Source organism: Vanacampus margaritifer, chromosome 2 (genome assembly GCF_051991255.1).
Source record: "Vanacampus margaritifer isolate UIUO_Vmar chromosome 2, RoL_Vmar_1.0, whole genome shotgun sequence".
Lineage (NCBI taxonomy): Eukaryota > Metazoa > Chordata > Actinopteri > Syngnathiformes > Syngnathidae > Vanacampus > Vanacampus margaritifer.
Window position 1 is genome coordinate 17,672,896 of NC_135433.1, and position 12,022 is coordinate 17,684,917.

A 12,022-nucleotide genomic window follows, 5' to 3' on the forward strand; every position below is an offset into this window, starting at 1 on the left:
TGGCCAAGGCTTTCCTCCACCCGTTTCCCCCCCAAAAAAAAAAAATAATTGGAGAACGTCTTTTAACGTCCTTGGCGGCCCTCTGTAGGTTTTTACTAAACGTCATTTAACGTTTTTGGCAGTAAAAGAGTTAATGTGCAAACTATTTATGGCTGCAACACGTTCTAAAAAAAGTTGTGACAGAGTAATGTTTACAACGGTTTAATCACCTTTTCTTTTAACATTCGGTAAACGTTTGGGAACTGAGGACACTCTTTTCCACTAGACCGCCACCACACTACACTGCGCGTCCTGGCACTACACTGGTGCGTGACCGGATACGGGGCGGGGTCAATTGAACTGTCCAAGCTTGCACACGCTTGTGCGTGCCTACCATAAGAGTTTACGAATGGCAAGTCTCGGCTACTGTTTTTGCTGGAATTCAAAATAAGAATTGCTGCTGCATTATGTGGCGACATGGCAAAATAAGAGCCAAATTCAATCAAAAAGAAGCTCTCACTTTTTTTTTTTGAATAGCTTTTTTATTCATTTAAATTTACTGAAAATATCAGCATGGTACATTGTTATACAGAAAAGCTAGAAAATGTAAACACAAAATAACACAAGCTTAAATTGAAATAAAATAAAAAAACGGGGAGGGTAGAGCCAGGGGCTATCGGCAACATTAAACTCCGCTACTAAATTTCACTGCATTTTTCTTCTAAATACATTTCAAGGATGAAAAATGACAGTTCTTTATGGAAAAACGTAGCAATTTGGTTAATTTTTTTTTTAATTTTTATTTTTATTTTATTTATTTATTTATTTTCTTGGAGAGCTCAGTATTGTTCATTCGGTAATTTTACCAATTTGACATGTCATCATCATTGCTCTCCTTTATTTTTTTTATTATTTTTTAATTTAATTTTTTTTATATATATATATATATATATAAATATATTTGTTGTATGTGGTTGAGAACGTGTATGTGCGTGTGTGCGAGTGTGTGTGTATTCATTAGTTCACCTAAAACCTATTAAAAAATCCCAAACCCATCACCTAAACCGAACACTTCCAGCCAGAGTCGTGAGGCCGTCAAGAGACCCGAGGAAGGACCAAAGAAAAGAAAGGAAAGTGAAATCCAGCACCGACCAGACACCACCCACCAGGCCACCAACCAGAGTCCTTCACCAACCCCGGTGACATCTAAATTCCAACAAATCAGGGAGACCTCAAGGGACCAAAGGAGAGACTGAGGATAGGAAGGAAGGACAGACGAAGCAGAGTGAGATCCACAGACACCAGCCTCCACCGATTCAATGACCTGAGGAAGAAGCAGAGTGCGACTGAATTTCAATAGATGCTGGTGTGGTGGATCTGGCATGCATGAAAATCTCCACCAAAGAGGGGAGCCGTCGACCCCTGCCAGGACAGAGCAAGCGCAACACTTCAGGGCCCCGCAGGGGCAAACCCAGGAGCAGGAGCGCCCCCCACCCCAACGCGGCCCGCGCCCCAACCCAACGCAGCAGGATGGGGCAGTGTTCAGTGTGATAGTTCAGTTGGTACAGCGGAGGACTGTAGAAGGTTTCCGTTGAAATCCTTAGGTCGCTGGTTCAAATCCATCCTGAAGCAGTTATTGGAGAATTCCCAATCTTAATCAATAATAGGAAATAGAAAGATTTGTGACTAATTCATTCCTTGGATGTTCTTGAGAAGACACAGCAACCTTTGATAGCTCAGTTGGTAGAGCGGAGGACTGTAGAAGGTTTCTGTTGAAATCCTTAGGTCGCTGGTTCAAATCCGGCTCGAAAGAGTTTTTGGAGAAACCACAATCTTAATCAATAATCTGAAATAAAAAGATTTGTGGCTAATTCATTCCTCAGATGTTCTTGAGAAGACACAGCAACCTTCGATAGCTCAGTTGGTAGAGCGCAGGACTGTAGAATTTCTCAGTTGAAATCCTTAGGTCGCTGGTTCAACTCCGGCTCGAAGGAGTTTCTGGAGAACTTCCAATCTTAATCAATAATAGGAAATGAAAAGATTTGTGGCTAATTCATTCCTCGGATGTTCTTGAGAAAGCAAAGCAACCTTCGATAGCTCAATTAGTACAGCGGAGGACTGTAGAAGGTTTCTGTTGAAATCCTTAGGTAGATGGTTCAAATCTCTCTTGAGGGAGTTTTTGGAGAAATCCCAATCTTAATCACAAATAGGAAATAAAAATACATTTCTCTAACTCATCTAAATATACAAATTTAAAAATGTCACAGTTGCTCCCTGGCGATTTATACTTTGTTATTCCAATTCCTCAGATGTTCTTGAGTAAAGATTGCAACCTTCTATAACTCAATTGGTAAAGCGGAGGACTGTGGAAGGTCTAGGTTGAAAGCATTAGGTCGCTGGTTCAAATCCGGCTCGAAGGAGTTTTTGGAGAATTACCAATCTTAATCAATAATATAAATGAAAAGATTTGTGGCTATTTAATTCCTCAGATGTTCTCAAAAAGACACAGCAACCTTCGATAGCTCAGTTGGTAGAGCGGAGGACTGTAGAATTTCTCAGTTGAAATCCTTAGGTCGCTGGTTCAACTCCGGCTCGAAGGAGTTTTTGGAGAATTCCCAATCTTAATTACAAATAGGAAATAAAAATACATTTCTCTAACTCATCTAAATATACAAATTTAAAAATGTCACTGTTTTGTCTTTGGCGATTTAAACTCTGCTATCCCCATTCTGCAGATTTTCCTGAGAAGATGCAGTAACCTTCGATAGCTCAGTTGGTAGAGCGGAGGACTGTAGAAGGTTTCTGTTGAAATCCTTAGGTTGCTGGTTCAAATCTGGCTTGTAGGAGTTTTTGGAGAAATCACAATCTTAATCATAAATAGGAAATGAAAATACATTTCTGTAACTCATATAAATTTAAAAATGTCACAGTTGCTCTTTGGCGATTTATACTTTGTTATCCCCATTCCTCAGATATTCTTGAGAAGACACACCAACCTTCGATAGCTCAGTTGATAGAGCGGAGCACTGTAGAAGGTCTCGTTTGAAATTCTAAGATTACTGGTTTCAATATGGCTCGAAGGTTTCTGTTGAAATCCTTAGGTTGTTGGTTAAAATCTGGATTGAAGGAGTTTTTGGAGAAATCCCAATCTTATTCAATTATAGGAAATAAAAAGATTTGTGGCCAATTCATTCATCGGATGTTCTTGAGAACACACAGCAACCTTCGATAGCTCAGTTGGTAGAGCGGAGGACTGTAGAATTTCTCGGTTGAAATCCTTAGGTCGCTGGTTCAACTCCGGCTCGAAGGAGTTTTTGGAGAATTTCCAATCTTAATCAATAATAGGAAATGAAAAGATTTGTGGCTAATTCATTCCTCGGATGTTTTTGAGAAGGCAAAGCAGCCTTTGATAACTCAGTTGGTAGAGCGGTGGACTGTAGCAGGTTTCTGTTGAAATCCTTTGGTCGCTGGTTCAAATCCGGCTCGAAGGAGTTTTTGGAGAAATCTTAATCATAAATAGGAAATAAAAATACATTTCTTTAACTCATCTAAATTTAAAAATTTCACAGTTGCTCTTTGGCGATTTATACTTTGTTATCCCCATTCCTCAGATTTTCTTGAGAAGACACACCAACCTTCGATAGCTCAGTTGATAGAGCGGAGCACTGTAGAAGGTCTCGTTTGAAATTCTAAGGTTGCTGGTTTCAATCCGCCTTGCAGGTTTCTGTTGAAATCCTTAGGTCGTTGGTTAAAATCCGGATTGAAGGAGTTTTTTGAGAAATCCCAATCTTATTCAATTATAGGAAATAAAAAGATTTGTGGCCAATTCATTCCTCGGATGTTCGTGCGAACACACAGCAACCTTCGATAGCTCAGTTGGTAGAGCGGAGGACTGTAGAATTTCTCGGTTGAAATCCTAAAGTTGCTGGTTGGAATCCAGCTCAAAGGAGTTTTTGGAGAATTCCCAATCTTAATCAATAATAGAACATTTGATAGCTCAGTTGGAGGACTGTAGAAGGTCTCGCTTGAAATCCTTAGGTCGTTGGTTAAAATCCGGATTGAAGGAGTTTTGGAGAAATCCCAATCTTATTCAATTATAGGAAATAAAAAGATTTGTGGCCAATTCATTCATCGGATGTTCTTGAGAACACACAGCAACCTTCGATAGCTCAGTTGGTAGAGCGGAGGACTGTAGAATTTCTCGGTTGAAATCCTTAGGTTGCTGGTTCAACTCCGGCTCGAAGGAGTTTTTGGAGAATTTCCAATCTTAATTACAAGTAGGAAATAAAAATACATTTCTCTAACTCATCTAAATATACAAATTTAAAAATGTCACAGTTTTGTCTTTGGCGATTTATACTCTGTTATCCCCATTCCGCAGATTTTCTTGAGAAGATGCAGCAACCTTCGATAGCTCAGTTGGTAGAGCGGAGGACTGTAGAAGGTCTTGGTTGAAATCCTAAGGTTGCTGGTTCCATTCCGGCTCAAAGGAGTTTTTGGAGAATCCCCAATCTTAAACAATAATAGGAAATGAAAAGATTTGTGGCTAATTCATTCCTCGGATGTTCTTGAGAAGGCAAAGCAACCTTTTATAGCTCAGTTGGTACAGCGGAGGACAGTAGAAGGTTTCCGTTGAAATCCTTAGGTCGCTGGTTCAAATCCATCTTGAAGGAGTTTTTGGAGAAACCACAATCTTATTCAATAATTGGAAATAAAAAGATTTGTGGCTAATTCATTCCTCAGATGTTCTTGAGAAAGCAAAGCAACCTTCGATAGCTCAGTTGGTGCAGCGGAGGACTGTAGAAGGTTTGTGTTGAAATCCTTAGGTAGATGGTTCAAATCTCTCTCAAAGGAGTTTTTGGAGAAATCCCAATCTAAATCACAAATAGGAAATAAAAATACATTTCTCTAACTCATCTAAATATACAAATTTAAAAATGTCACAGTTCCTCCCTGGCGATTGATACTTTGTTATTCCAATTCCTCAGATGTTCTTGAGTAAAGATTGCAACCTTCCATAACTCAGTTGGTAAAGCGGAGTACTGTAGAAGGTTACTGTTGAAATCCTTAGGTCGCTGGTTCAAATCCATCTTGAAGCAGTTTTTGGAGAATTCCCAATCTTAATCAACAATAGGTAATAAAAAGATTTGTGGCTAATTCATTCCTTGGATGTTCTTGAGAAGACACATCAACCTTTGATAGCTCAGTTGGTAGAGCAGAGGACTGTAGAATTTCTCGGTTGAAATCCTTAGGTCGTTGGTTCAAATCCGGCCCGAAGGAGTTTTTGGAGTAATCCCAATCTTGATCAATAATAGGAAATTAAAAGATTTGTGGCTAATTCATTCCTCGGATGTTTTTGAGAAGACACAGCAACCTTCGATAACTCACTTGGTAGCGCGGAGGACTATGGAAGGTTGCTGTTCAAATCCTTAGGTCGCTCGTTGGAAGGAGTTTTTTGAGAATTGCCAATCTTAATCACAAATAGGAAATAAAAATACATTTCTCTAACTCATGTAGGCCATGGACAAAAGCAAGCAATGACCGAGGAAATGTACAATGTCAGTTCGCAAGTTGAGAGGCGAGTTTCATGTTCCAGTTTCTGAACGCACAAGAATTCAACAAAATGCCTTGGTGCGTCTCTGGAGAAATCAAGGGGTCTATTCTCTCAGTGAGGATGGGCAGACACTGCTGTGTGCCGGCAAGCCAGTCATGCTACAATCTAATGTTGATTGTGTTGTTAAAAAGGGTCTAGATGATACTAAGGGTTCTGGAGCAAGACAATGCATCATATTGGCATAAGTGAAAGAATGGTGCAGGAAATCTTGAACAGAACTGAGTGGTACCAACTTCAAAATGCAAAGTTTCTAAATAAGCCCCCTTTGATGACCATTCAAGCCAAAGAAGTGCAAGATCAACACCAAATTGACCTATTGGACATGGGAAAAATGAAAATTAGTTATGGTCAGGCTTTATACCGTTACATTCTTACAGTGATAGATGTGTTCAGTCGTTACATGTGGCTGAAACCATTGAAAAGAAAAAGTAGTGTTGAAATTGCCAAACACCTTAACAAGATTTATCGTGAACATGGACCACCCAAAGTGTTACAACATGACAAAGGGACTGAGTTTAAAGGGGAAGTGAAAATTCTAATGACATCTCTGCAAGTGAAAATAATTGAAAGTTCAGCATATCATCCACAAAGCCAAGGAAAGGTTGAGAGGACACATAGGTGGCTAAGAAAGAAGATCATGTATGATCTGGTGAAATTTCAACGGAACGGAGTTAACTGGGTCAAGCACCTACCTGTATATTCAAGAGTGCTCAATGAGGATCTTAAAGAAGTTTTAGGCTGGAGGTCTCCATTTGAAGTATACTATGGAAGAAAAAGCAACAGCATAAGGCATCCTTTATGCGGTTCTCCATCTGCTGTTCGTAAGGAGTATGTGAGGAATCAACATTCAACTTTACCATCCTTGAGACATCAAGAAAAATTTGATACTAAACGAAAAAGGGTGAGAAGAATGGCATGGAAGGCCTCTGAGCACTGTGCTAAACTAATGATCAAGCGTGCATTCAAACAAAACCTATCACAACACTACAATGTTAAGGACGCTGTTTTGGTCAGAATGAGGGATGGTGCCCATCGAGTCTCCAAAAAGTATCACATAAGGCGTGGTACAATTGTGAAAAAAAATCGAAAGCTCTCAAAATACAAAGTGAGTTTTTGGGACCCAAAGACCCTCCGATAAACACAAAAATGGTTATTCGTGTCGGATATAACTAGTGCTACCCGGCTGCGAAAAAAGACACACTCTAAAAATTTCAAGACAGCACCATCAAGGAGAGGCCTAAATCCACTTTTGTTTCAGTACACACACACAGACAGACTAGAGGAATTTATGTCCATGGAGTTAAGCCATTCGCTATGACCCTGACCCAGATGGAAATTGTCAGTTTGCAGCCATGGCTGACCAGCTATCCACCCTTGGAATATTTAGATCACCAGAAAGCTTAAGAGATGAAATTGTCCAAGACCTCAGGAATTATCCATACAATGGAAATGAAACAGTCTTGTTCAACTTTGTCGAGGGCAATGACTGGGATGGATATTTGGAAAGAATGGCCCGAACTGGAACCTATGGTGACCACATTACATTGCAAAGAGCATCTGAAATTTTCCAGGTCCAGTTTCTTGTAATTTCCTCTCTGGGAATCAATGCCTCAACTATTGTGTCAGAGTCAAACATATATTGTCACAACAATCCAGTGCTAGTACATGGTCATGTGGCAGAGGGGCGTGGAGAACATTATCTGAGTTTGGAGGGACCAGTCACACCATTTATAGAGCATGTTTTGGATGCTCAAGTAGGACAGTTATATGAAAACACACTTTCACCACTGCAGCCTGCCTCACCAGATGAGTCTGACCCACCAGATGAGTCTGACCCACCTATCCAGCCTGCCTCACCAGATGAGTCTGACCCACCTATCCAGCCTGCCTCACCAGATGAGTCTGACCCACCTATCCAGCCTGCCTCACCAGATGAGTCTGACCCACCTATCCAGCCTGACTCACCAGATGAGTCTGACCCACCAATCGAGCCTGACTCACTAGATGAGTGTGACCCACCTATCCAGCCTGATGAGCCTGTTCTGACTACACCCCCTGTTCAGCCTGTCCTACCAACTGAAATGTTTCAGTCTATTATCAAAATGACCCTTGAGGATGAATAGTGTACTGATAGTAATTGCTAAGTACTGCTACTAGGCTAATACAGTGATACTAATAATAGGCCTAACTTTTACAAATACTTTAAAGTAAAATAAAATACAATTAACAAACAAATAAACAATTATTTATAATTGTTATTACATAATGCACCATGTTATTACATTTTCTAGAGAATAAAAAAGTTGCAAGTGCATTTTGTAATAATCTTCTCAAAATTTAATAACTTATTACATAATGCGGCAAAATTTATTACAAAATACATTGGGCAGTTTATTACAAAATGCAGCAGTTTATTACAAAAATAAATGAAAAAGTTATTACATTTTGGACGTTTATTACAAAATGCACCGTTATTACAAAATGCGTCTCAACAAGGTCTCAGCTGAAGTCCTTAGGTTGCTGGTTCGACTCCGGCTCGAATGAGTATTTGGACAATTCATAATCTTAATCGAAAATAAAAAAAATGTTTTGCTAATTCATCTCAATACACCCAATTTGAAAATGCCACAATTCCTCCTTGCTGCACAAAGCCTTTCCATAAAATTTCTTCTCTACAACGGTGTCATGTCTTAATTCCTGTTTTATTTTTCAAGACATGGCAACATTTGTAAGTTCAGTTTGTAGAGCGGAGGACTGTAGAGTGTGATCCCAATTCCTCAGATGTTCTTGAGAAGTGAACTTTCAATACCTCAGTTGGTAGAGCAGAGGACTGTAGAAGGTCTCAGCTGAAATCTGTAGGTTGCTGGTTTGACTCTGGCTCAAATGAGTTTTTGGAGAATTCCCAATCTTAATCACAAATAGGAAATAAAAATAATTGTGGCTAATTCATCTGAATATACCGAGTTCGAAAATGCCATAATTACTCCTTGTTCCATAAACTTTCTGATCTACATCCGAGTCATGTCCCAATTTCTTATTTATTTCTCAAGACATAGCAACCTTTGTAAGTTCAGTTGGTAGAGCGGAGGACTGTAGAGTGTCTTAACTGAAATTCTTAGGTCCCTGGTTCTAATAAGGTTCAAAGACATATTTGGAGAATTCCCAAACTTATTGCACCTGGCATCACTCCAACAACCTTGGCCTTGATAACTACAAAGTGAAATTGCATATCTTAGGAAGTCTTACAATTAAAATGATGTAAAGGTCAGATTTTTTTTTTTAGAATTTGGTCACAGGGTAAATTTCAAGAGTTTCACTATATTGAAAACACCAGTTTAATGCTAAATTAACACTAAAGGCCTGTTTACCTGTGGAAGCGGGGTTAAATGGGAAGCCCTTTATTATTAAATGAGAATCTCTGTCATATGCTTAAGTTATCAAAGCACACTCGTCCAATTATTTACAGTAATATACTATATAGCATTTGCACCCAGGAACAGATACAATAAATAATAACAGAAGTGGAGTCCTATTCTACTTACCGACCACATCCGTTTGGCAATACACCTGCTGCGGATGCATCGGGAAACAGCTACAGCCTGTAGCCTACAGGCATGTGCTCCTTCCTCCTGGAGCCCCCACAAGCACAGCAGCACCAGGGGCAGCACAAACATCTTCCAGCTCATCCCGAAACAAACTCAAAACCGGTTGTTGTACCAGATAAGGAGCTCTGTTGTATCACACCAGCAGGATCACTCTGCATGAGTTAATGTTGATGAGGGCCTTTTTATACCTGCAAATTCCGCCCACAATTAAGTGATGCCACTTGTGATTGAGTGATTTCACCTGAGACTTTCATTATCAACAGAATGAGAAAGTTTTCCAATGAAATCATACTAAAATTTTATCCAACCAGTTTCTACCTGCAGAAATTTGATGAAAATATTATATAATTGCATTTTTGGGGGGAAGAATATGTTTAGCGTGGCAACTAACAGCTATATTAATAATTGATTTATCCGTCAATTATTTTGTTTATTCATCGATGAATGGCAAAAAAAGAAGAAGTAGAAATTAGGAGAAAAACAAACAAAAATATAAATGTTGGCTTTTATTTTGTAAAAAAAAAAAATGTTGTAGGACCTACCTATTTTTTCCAAAATAAAAGCCAAAATTAATATTTATGTGTCCTTGATGCTTCATTCATGAGTGGCCCCTTTGAGTACTTCACACTATTAATATATGCACATGCGCTTTGTGAATCGCATGCGTTTCATATATTGCTGACATCACGTAACACAGGGGTGTCAAACATACGGCCCGCGGGTTGGATTAGGCCTGCAAAGGGGTTTAATCCGGCCCGCGAGACGATTATGTAAAGCAAAAACAAAAAAAATTGTAATTTCAATCGTTCTGGATTCCATTATTTTACACACAACCACCAAGTTATGGTTAGTTTATCATAGACCAACATAAACGTGTTAATTATGACACAAATTCAATTACTGGTAACACAAATACATATGAAGGATTAATGTCCTTATAACTTCATTAACTGTGCCACAAGATATATTCTGGGAACAATATATATCCAAAACAGGTAGATTTAACACGTCCAAAACTCATACAGGCAAAGTGTTGCCGCGTTCCATTTGCGTTTGTGTTATTTTTTGGAACAATTTGATTACAATTGAGCTCCGTAATTTAGGGCTGGCCCACAAATAGCGAAAATCTGCGTATAATTGTTGGAAATCGTTTTTAAGTTATATACAATCATTTGACCGATCCGGCCCACTTGATAATATATATTTCACCATGCGGCCCCTGAGCTAATATGAGTTTGACACCCCTGCTGTACGTATAAACCGAACAGTTTGAAGTTGGAACGGTTTGGATTGGCCAAAACATTTCGATATTAGAAGAGAAAACTAAATAAAACTACATTTGGCTTTTAGTTTGAAAAAAATATTGAAGAAAAAAAAAATCTAAATCTTGGGCTTTTATTTTGAAAAAAAAAGTGGAGATATAAGCCCAACAGTTTAAAGTTTGAACTCTTTGTATTAGCCAAAAAATGTAGACATTAGAGAAAAACAAAACAAAAAGTAAAATTGGGCTTTATAAAATTAATTCAACTTAATTTTTTTAAATTGGGACAAACAAAAACAATGGGTTTACCTTGCCTTAATAAATAACATTACTTCAAGGTGGAATGTTCAGGTTACACCAACTAAACATTTTAGTTGATCGAAGCCTAAATATCAACTGTGTCGGTTTACTCAAATATTTTTAAGTTTATCTAGTGTTTTTTTTTCTTTTCAGTGTAGCCTAGAGCAGGCATGGGCACACTCGGTCCTCGAGGGCCGGAGTCCTGCAGGTTTCTCTTCTCCAACACAGCTGATATATGATCAGCTCATCAGCAAGCACTGCATAACCCTGATCCTGTTGATTGTAATCAGCTTATGTTGGAAAAGGGAAACCTCCAAAACCCCTGGCCTAGAGAGAAAATATTTCAAACTTAGGATACTACATAAATACAGATTGAATAATTTTAGAGATTTTCAATCCAATATACCTGGTTCCTATGAACTGGATCATTATCAGGTTTATGCAGAGCTGATCATATGACTCATGTGAGTCAAAGGGAAACATCCAATTCAAAAACCTGCAGGCCCGCAAGAACCCTAAATGACCTCCAGAAGGCAAGGGAGCTGAATGACTTTTATTTAAGATTAGAAACCCAGGACTTCTCCTCTGAATGTGGGGAGGTCCTGAGGTCCATTTCAGTGAATGAGCAGAACTCAAGGCTGGTGATTCATCCCCATGATGTCCAATCTGCTTTTAAGTCTGTCTGCACAAAAAAGGCCTCAGGACCGGATGGGATATCTGCCTTTCTGCTAAAATCCTGTGCAGAAGAGCTCACAGCGGCATGGCAGCCCATCTTCCAGAGATCTGTGGACTCACACTCCATTCCCAGTCTCTGGGAAAAATCAGTAATCATCCCGGTTCCTAAAAAACAATGTCCTGTGGTCAATAATGACTTCAGGCCTGTGGCTCTAACTTCCATTGTCATGAAGTGTTTCGAGAGGCTGATGGTGACCCTGCTCAGGGGGGAGGTGGATGCACACTTAGACTCCCTTCAGTTTGCCTACAAGCAGGGTCGCGGCACTGACGATGCTATCAACAGCATCACACATCTGGTCAGCAAACACCTAGACGGCCCTAAAGCTTATGCACGCGTGTTTGTTGACTTTAGCTCAGCGTTCAACACAATGCAGCCGCACCTGCTTTTGGGTAAACTGAAGGCGATGAATGTGAACCCGTACATCTCGAGGTGGTATCACTCCTTCCTGACACAGCAAGTCAGGGTCAATAGCTCCCTCTCGGAACCCAGATTGATAAGCACAGGCGCCCCACAGGGCTGCGTCAGCT

At 39.6% G+C, this 12,022-nt stretch overlaps 1 long non-coding RNA gene and 8 other non-coding genes across 9 annotated transcripts; 8 read left to right on the plus strand and 1 right to left on the minus strand.

The window, feature by feature from the left end:
• Positions 1 to 1,704: 1,704 nt before the first annotated feature.
• On the plus strand, positions 1,705 to 1,792 carry trnay-gua (transfer RNA tyrosine (anticodon GUA)). Its single transcript is given in 2 exon segments — positions 1,705 to 1,741; positions 1,757 to 1,792. It is a non-coding gene; the product is annotated as a tRNA-Tyr (tRNA).
• A 93-nt stretch (positions 1,793 to 1,885) lies between these two features.
• Positions 1,886 to 1,973, plus strand: trnay-gua (transfer RNA tyrosine (anticodon GUA)). Its single transcript is given in 2 exon segments — positions 1,886 to 1,922; positions 1,938 to 1,973. It is a non-coding gene; the product is annotated as a tRNA-Tyr (tRNA).
• Positions 1,974 to 2,491: 518 nt separating this feature from the next.
• trnay-gua (transfer RNA tyrosine (anticodon GUA)) lies at positions 2,492 to 2,579 on the plus strand. Its single transcript is given in 2 exon segments — positions 2,492 to 2,528; positions 2,544 to 2,579. It is a non-coding gene; the product is annotated as a tRNA-Tyr (tRNA).
• Positions 2,580 to 2,737: 158 nt separating this feature from the next.
• Positions 2,738 to 2,825, plus strand: trnay-gua (transfer RNA tyrosine (anticodon GUA)). Its single transcript is given in 2 exon segments — positions 2,738 to 2,774; positions 2,790 to 2,825. It is a non-coding gene; the product is annotated as a tRNA-Tyr (tRNA).
• A 376-nt stretch (positions 2,826 to 3,201) lies between these two features.
• On the plus strand, positions 3,202 to 3,289 carry trnay-gua (transfer RNA tyrosine (anticodon GUA)). The gene is given in 2 exon segments: positions 3,202 to 3,238; positions 3,254 to 3,289. It is a non-coding gene; the product is annotated as a tRNA-Tyr (tRNA).
• A 93-nt stretch (positions 3,290 to 3,382) lies between these two features.
• Positions 3,383 to 3,470, plus strand: trnay-gua (transfer RNA tyrosine (anticodon GUA)). The gene is given in 2 exon segments: positions 3,383 to 3,419; positions 3,435 to 3,470. It is a non-coding gene; the product is annotated as a tRNA-Tyr (tRNA).
• Positions 3,471 to 4,137: 667 nt separating this feature from the next.
• On the plus strand, positions 4,138 to 4,225 carry trnay-gua (transfer RNA tyrosine (anticodon GUA)). The gene is given in 2 exon segments: positions 4,138 to 4,174; positions 4,190 to 4,225. It is a non-coding gene; the product is annotated as a tRNA-Tyr (tRNA).
• A 946-nt stretch (positions 4,226 to 5,171) lies between these two features.
• trnay-gua (transfer RNA tyrosine (anticodon GUA)) lies at positions 5,172 to 5,259 on the plus strand. The gene is given in 2 exon segments: positions 5,172 to 5,208; positions 5,224 to 5,259. It is a non-coding gene; the product is annotated as a tRNA-Tyr (tRNA).
• A 3,017-nt stretch (positions 5,260 to 8,276) lies between these two features.
• Positions 8,277 to 9,336, minus strand: LOC144042677 (uncharacterized). Its single transcript, XR_013290943.1, has 2 exons — positions 9,136 to 9,336; positions 8,277 to 8,500 (listed from the first exon to the last, which is right to left on the minus strand). It is a non-coding gene; the product is annotated as an uncharacterized LOC144042677 (long non-coding RNA).
• Between the last annotated feature and the right edge of the window lie 2,686 nt (positions 9,337 to 12,022).